Genomic DNA, 7678 nt, shown 5'->3' on the forward strand with positions numbered 1-7678 from the left:
GTCTTTTCTCAGATGTTGTTCTCCCAGTGGGTAGAAGAATGAACTGCCGCAATGCCACCAGCTCCTCTACAGTTTCTTTTAATTTAAAGTTACAACGGGAGGGAAGAAAAGAGACTTTCTATTAAGGGACAACTCCCTGAAGGGGCTCTTAGCTGACAATCGAAGGACTGCTCATGGCAGTGATCAAATCTAAGGCAACAAAGTGCTGGTGGCTCTGTGACTCATCACAGCAGGAGCTCGCTCTGAGGGCCACTTGAGTTCAGTGCTTTGTGGTGCGGCAAGTTGGTTTAGAAACAGTAACAGTAACACAGGGGAGCAAAGACTTACAAGGTGTTTGAGGCTCAAGATAAAATGCAGACTTACAGTGCCTTGCTACTCAACTGAACAGAAAGCCTAGAGAGGGAAGGAAATGAGGAGAGTTCTGTCTACCTATGCTTCTAGGGCCAATCACCTGAACGTGGTCAAGGTCAGCTGGTATATAGGGTACAGTTTATAACCTGATACAAATAAGGATTGAGGCCTGAGAAATAAATCCAGCTGCTGTTAAAAGGTAAGCATTAAGGATGTTCGCTTGCATAAACAATGCCTCTGATCACATGAAATAGCCATTGGATAAAAGATGTTCAATTCACTTCGTACGATTCACCTGTACCTCCCAGGCGCAGTTTGTGAGTACAGTAAAAAGAGCAATGGGTACAGTGCATCCGCCTATGCCACACATGGTACTATGATCTCATACACTCCCACTGAATCCTGGCTAGTGAGGAAATACTATCATTATAGTCATTTTACATTAGAGAGAGGAGAGCTCAAAGAAATTGCCTTTTTCTGCCCTTTTGGCAGGTCTGCCTGACCAGAGCAAGTGTTACCAACCACCCTGGACAATACAACCACAGTACAACTGTGCCACTCAGATCTCCTGTTTTGAGAATGTAATTGACTCACTGCCCAGCTGCGGCTCCCACATCTGTAGCAGCACTGGGGCACAGAGGCCACACTTTCTGGAGCTGCTCCCAGCCAGTGGCCCAGCACAGCAGGAGAAGCTGATAGGATCCATTCCTTCAAACAGAGGACTTCTCCATCGGCTGCCTCCCATCTGCCTCACCAAACCCATCCTGGACTGCCTTCTAGTTGAACTTCAACCTACTCAAGAATCCTTCCTTCCCCATCTCCATGCATAAGTATCAAACCTGCCTCATTCGTGCTCAAAAGACCCTCGTAGCCTTGAACTGCTCCCTGCTCCAATAAACTTCTCACATGTCCAATCCCATTTTGGCATCTGCTTCTTGAGGTACCCAAATTAATGCAACAACCAAGGCATTTATTTGCTTTTTAAAGAAGACTTCCCTTTGTCTTTGTCTTTAATTAGTTGTACCTATAGGCAAATTCTGTTTCAATGGGAAGAGAAAACCAGATTTCTCCATGTTACTATACATCACCTCTTTAAAGCACACAGTGGCTCATCCGTTTATCACGCTTTTCTCTTTGCACCCAATTTAAACAAATCAACCACTCCATGAGATTCTCGTTAAAGAAATTGTTGTCACTATACGGAACAGCACTGCAAAATAAGATTTATTTATTTTTCAAAATGAACTTTCTTTTTACCCACACATACTATAAGTTAATATAACCCACAGGTGGATGAATATAAATGCATTAAGTAACAGTAAACTTTCACCAGTTCACATCCGCTACTGGGAAATCAAAAAAAGATAAGAGGAGAAATACACAGAATTAGGTTCTAACGTTTTGACCTGTCTTTACCTATTAGGTAGGATAAAAATGTTAATTACTAAAGGAGCACTTACATGAATAAAAGATAAGAATTCACACTGGTACCAAATACAGCATCTTAATAAAACCACGTGGTCAAAGATCATATATGGATACTAACTGAATGCCTATTTTAGTTTTTCCTTTTTTCATACTTTTATTACAAATTAATATGAGGGTACAAAGTGTTAGATTACATGGTTCTCACTTCCAAGGTAGAGTTTCAGTTGTGGAGAGCCCCTCACCCAGGAGGTGTGCTGTACACACTCACATTGTGCACACTAGGTGAGATCCCACCAAACGCCCTCCCCCCTGCCAATCATCCTCCTCCCTCCCCCGCCCCCTTACTAGACTATATTCGTGTTTTATTGTTCATATGAGCACGTGATTGTTTATATACTGGTTTCGTATTAGTCTTGAATATATTGGCTATTTATTTTTCCATTCTTTTATTTTTTTTTTTTATTAAATCATAGCAGCGTACATGAATACTACCATGGGGTACAGTATACTGTTTGTATATACAATCTGAAATACTTTCATCCAACTGGTTAACATAGCCTCAGGTCTTTTTCTTAGTTATTGTGTTAAGACATTTATATTCTACATTTAGAGAGGTTCACATGTGCCTTTATACGAGGAACCATAGGCGTGATCCCACCGATCACCCTCCCCTCCCTCTCCCCTCTCTCCATATTCCTGAGCTAAAATTGGGTTATAGCTTTCCTATGAAAGCTATAAATTAGTTTCATAGTAGGGCTGAGTACATTGGATACTTTTTTTCCATTCTTGGGTGAATCCCTATTTTAAAGTGTTGATGTCAGCCTCAAGAGAGTGATAGTTTTCTTTGTCTTGACTCAAATAGTTTAAAATAAGTCCAAAATAAAGCTTTAAACATTAGTAATGACAGAACCTAGACTGGACTGGGACAGAGAGATAAGAGTAGGTGATACTTACTGAGCCCCTAGTTCATGGTAAGCAGACACCATGCTACCAAGTGCATATATAGTCTCCAATATAATTCACACAATTACCACTATGAGGACAGCGTTGTAATTTCCATTTTTTTAAATTAAGGGGGAAGAGCTTTGAAAGTCCAGAACTCCAAATGAATCACAGACCTGAACTGAACAGGTCCATAATCTAACAAGATAACCTCTTTCACTTCCTGGTTCCATCCTCTATATCCCCACCTGTAAGACTTTAATTGGGGCTGCAGGAAGAACAACATGCTTTGGCTACCTACTTACCCACAAGGTATGATATGAGTGGTCCTGAAAAACTCCTCAGTCTTATAATAAACATTTCCCCCGGCATCTTTCCTTGATGCCTGTAATCTCCACAAGTTTTTCTCTAAGAAATGATGTATGATCATAAATAAACTGCAAAATTGGTAATAATATCACCTAGTTAGAGAATTAAACCATAATGAACTATTAACATCTTTGAATTAATTGGTTTATGAGCCAGAGGTTGAATTAGGCTAATGGGAGCAGGAATTCAGAAGCATCCATCACAGCAAAATCAACTATCGTTAAGGGCTCATCTTGAAGATCAGAGTGTCCTCATCAGGAGAACATTCAAAAGCCACCACGCAAGCACTAAAAGAATAAGGGTTTAGAGGAAACAACCCCCAAACCATACCTCTAACTCAGAGTTAGCCTACATTTGACCTTGACTCAATTTTAAAGACAAGGAAATTGAATTTGGTAAAGTTATTATTAAATAGTCTAAGGAAACGTTCCAATGTGGCCCAGCTGAAAGTGACTAAAAGTGCCAGAATATCTGCCCATTAAAGAGCCTTCCTTAAGTGCTCCATTTCTCTACCTTTCATTATCAAAATTCATTATTTTTAAGCAAAAGGTTAGATCCTTACTTCATGTTTTTAAAAATTGCATTTGGCTCTTCCATTAACAGCAACTTCTCATGCAAATGAATTCTTGGTTAATTGAAGATCATTATACAACTTCTCCACATCTAAAATCTTCCCTCCTAAATGTTAGGTATGAGTAATTATTTATGTTACATCACACACAAAAAATAAACAACAAAGACCCCACTCACATTTGAGAATCATTTACTATTCCAACTCCCCAAGCTCCCCCAAATGGGAAATGGAATAACAAGACTGATCATAATTGGATTAAGAGCCATAATTCTTTAATTCATTCATCAAATTGAGGCATTTGGAACAGTTTATTTACAGAGTTGTTTAGACAGTTTTGTGTGGTGTTTTTTAAGATAAACCAAAATGCCTTTCTGAAATAAGTTTCAGATCCCAAATCATTAACATATGAAAACCAAATGTAGACAATTTACAAATGGGTGTTTTAAAACAATGTTTGGAACAAAATTGGACTTTCATTTTATTAACTATCTACAAATCTAAATTCAGGATATAGTTTATTTGAAACAGCCAAGCACTTTCTTCGCCTTTAAAATAAATCTACATTTTTTCAGACTAAAAAATTGTGACAAGTACGTGAGGGAATGCATTTGACTTCAGGCCTAGACAAATAAGTTTCCAGGTTACTCTCAAAACTCTAATTATAGCACTCTCTACCACTGGAGTCGATCAGATATTGGGTGAATCATCCAGGTTATGGCAATCAATCCTATCCACCAATTATACCTGCTGGAAATCTAAATCAACATTAGAACTCAAAATCCAACGTATTTTGGCAGATTATTAAACAGAAGTTTTGTCCTACAAGTTTCATTCTTTTAATATAATCTGAACATAGCTTTAAAGAATTTATCATTTCTCACTTGGTAAAAGGATAGAGCTTCTGCAAGAAGACAGCACATTCTTGTAAGCATTGTATCATATTTTAAATTTGCTTTACAAGAAAAAAAAAAAAACATTCTTCAAGCATGCAAATTTATTCCTTTAACCAGAAAAGGAAAATGTGAGATTTAAACTCTCCTTATAACTCATACCTTACCCCCTAACAAGGACCAAAAAAAAAAAAAGCTGTCATATCTGAGTATAAATTCCCCTCTTTTGTGTTATTTACTATACTCCACGGATAGCACCTTCCTAAGTGTATATTCATTTTTTTCTTTTACAAAACCACGTGTTAGTCTAAACAGGAAGTTATTTACCAAAGAAGTTTGGGAATTTTGAATCCTGCATACAACACGTCATTCAACCAGAACTGTTTACACTGAATGACAAACCTAATACAGAGTTTCTATATCAAGAAGTGAAGCTTGTTTCCCTGGATTAAGAGTTTACGCTTTCAAGTCTGTGTCAGATTGGATCAATACTACCCATTTAAAAAGACTACAAAAAGAAATTTTTTCTGAACCCAGAAGCAAATAAAAAACTCAGTTGAGTCTTCATGATTCTCTTCTAGAAGAGAAGACCACTAGAAAGACAGGGAAAAAGAAAGAATTTCAAGGGAGCATGCTACTATATAATTAACACAAATAACTAAATAATTATGCACATCCCTTCCCACCCCCACAATTAAATGTTTTTAAACAACTCGTGTGATGAAAGATCTACCTTTTAGGCAAACAAAAGCAATCCCTACCAGTTTAAGGATTTAAGGTTGTATTGCATCATTTTTAAATGATGCTTATGATTTTATCTTGTATAATTCTGAAGAATAAACAGTTGATGACATAATTCACAAGAGAACTTTGCACAATGCCTAAGAGAACTTTCAGGGTAAGTACTTATGATTTTAAATCATTGTGGCTGAATTTATCTAGGCTTCAGCCTGGGAGCTATATTTAAATCAGGAAGAAGCACCCCTAGAAACTTTGTTCCATGTATCTGCATTGGAAACCAGATTCCTTCCCTATCTGAGCTAACAGCAATTCTCATACAGCTGAATTCCTTTAAAATTAGACAGATCAAAATTTAGCAGTTCTGTAAAGACTCTAAGAAACCGTCCTCCTTTTAAATGCTATAAAAGTCAAACTTAAAAAACATTTCCGTATACTTTGAAACCATCTGGCCCTTAACCTAATCACTTTTGGCAATCGAGCCTTACTCCTGTAATGCTGATCAAAAATTCCCCTCTGTTTTTTTCTGATTGAAATGTCCACTGCCTACAAATCTCCCACATGACTACTTATTGGCCTGGGGTGTGTGTGTGTGTGTGTGTGTGTGTGTGTTAAGAATACTAGGGGCCATTATTTATGGAAAGCAAGGAAACAAATCACTCTGTCTAGTCCCTTTGCAGATTCCCACACTTATTACCCAAAATCCCACAGATTTCTCTTGGTCTTGCCCTTGACTACAGAACTGTGCTAAGCCTGAAGGCAGTCCCCAGGGACATCGCATGCCTTTCTTGACAAACTCCTTTGGATATCTGGATATTGTGAGAACCTCAATTGGGTTAGAGCAAATCCCTAAACTTTTGTGAGAGGTGCAGCTGACGCCACCCATAGTGCCTGCACTAGGGGGGCCCTGAGAGTTGAGCTCTGCATAGTCACTGAACTCCTCGTTTTGACCTGCTTTAGCTGAGCGACATTAAAATGAATTCCCTTTCATCACTCTCCGTATTTAGGCACAGAAACCAGCGTCTTCGGATATTCACCCGGGCGAATCTATTTATTAATATATCCGCTTTGCAAAGTGTAAGGGAAATGACTATTAAAATATGTAAACAGTGCTTCGTGTGCATCCGATGCCAGCAGATCAATACTCAACAAACTGCTGCTCTCAAACGCAAACATTTCCAAATCCAATTTGATTTCAACTCGTATAACCTCTTCTTATTGCTTCTTAGTACTGTAGCCCCAAAGTGCAAGCGAGATTTCCCCAACCCGCGCTTAAAGTGACAGGACACGTGAGTGGTCTTCACTTGGTACACCAACTGAGGAGGGGGGAAAGTAGTTGCAATTAAAATTAAAGCTTCCGGTCTCTGAAATCCCTAGAATCGTCAAGGATGAGACTTGTTTCCAAAATTCCGGGAGGGAGGGGCAGTGGTAGGGAGAGCGTTTGCAGAAAGCGAAACAAAAAGACGAAAAGGGAGATGATTCAGGTTGTAGGGTGGTCTGGGGGAGCCGCGTTCGTATTCTACAAGGGCTAAGGGGCTTTGTCCAACTTTTAGGGTCTGTCCGTACGCTTCCGCCGGGATGCCCAGACCCGCACCCCTGCCCTCACCTCGCATCACCACCTACCTCCACCGCCACCACTTACAAAACAATACCGGCAACAGTACGCAGGCTTCCCAACAAAAATCTAAAGTTCTCATCCCGCTCCCTGGTCTGGGTCCAAGCCCACACTCCAGGGTCTCGCGGACGGCCGCCCCCCGGGGCTGACGGGGCCACCTCCCGTCCCCAGCCGCCTCCCGCCTCTCCCTCACCCCCAGCCCGGTCCCCCTCCCTCTGTACTTGAGGAAACTCCGCCGCGGCCCCCTCCCTCCTCCGCCGGGCTCCAGCTGGAGCCGGGAGCGAGTGCTGAGTGGCGGGCCCGGCGAGCGGCAGAGGGGAGCTCTGCGCCTTGGAGGTCTGCCCACAACAACATCGGGACGAACAACAAAGTTAAAACGCTGCGATTCACGCACCTTACCCGGTCTCGTTAATGTCTCCTCCGGCGCGGGATGCAAAGTGGCACAGTGGCGGGCTGGGGGGCCCCGGGAGGAGACTGGAGATGGGTTTTGGTGGCTCGCCTTTTTCACTCCGTGTGTGTGTGTGTGTGTGTGTCTGTGTGTGCGCGTGTGTGCCGGTGTGTGTGTGCGCGCGCGTGTCCCTCTCTCTCCCCCCCGGTCTCTCGCTCGCCCGCTCGCTCGCGCTCCCCGTGTTGCTCTCAAGGACGAGGTGAAATCCCTTTGCTGGTCATGAGGCGGCTTCAGAGACAAACAACACAATGCGAGTGCAAATAACAAAAGGCAAAAGACAGTGGGAACAATGGGGGAGGCGAGGGCAGCGCACCAGCCGGCGG

At 41.5% G+C, this 7678-nt stretch overlaps 1 protein-coding gene across 5 annotated transcripts in view; it reads right to left on the minus strand.

The window, feature by feature from the left end:
* SOX5 (SRY-box 5) overlaps positions 1-7423 on the minus strand; it is a 1023582-nt gene extending 1016159 nt beyond the window's left edge. For all 5 annotated transcript variants that reach the window (XM_003792461.3, XM_012806794.2, XM_023514671.1 and 2 more), the window contains exon 1: positions 7302-7423. The gene's annotated coding sequence lies outside the window, so the exon portion shown is untranslated. The remainder of the gene's footprint in view (positions 1-7301) is intronic.
* Between the last annotated feature and the right edge of the window lie 255 nt (positions 7424-7678).

The sequence above is a fragment of the Otolemur garnettii genome, unplaced genomic scaffold (assembly GCF_000181295.1).
Source record: "Otolemur garnettii isolate 467f Iridium unplaced genomic scaffold, OtoGar3 scaffold00057, whole genome shotgun sequence".
NCBI classification, from domain to species: Eukaryota; Metazoa; Chordata; class Mammalia; order Primates; family Galagidae; genus Otolemur; species Otolemur garnettii.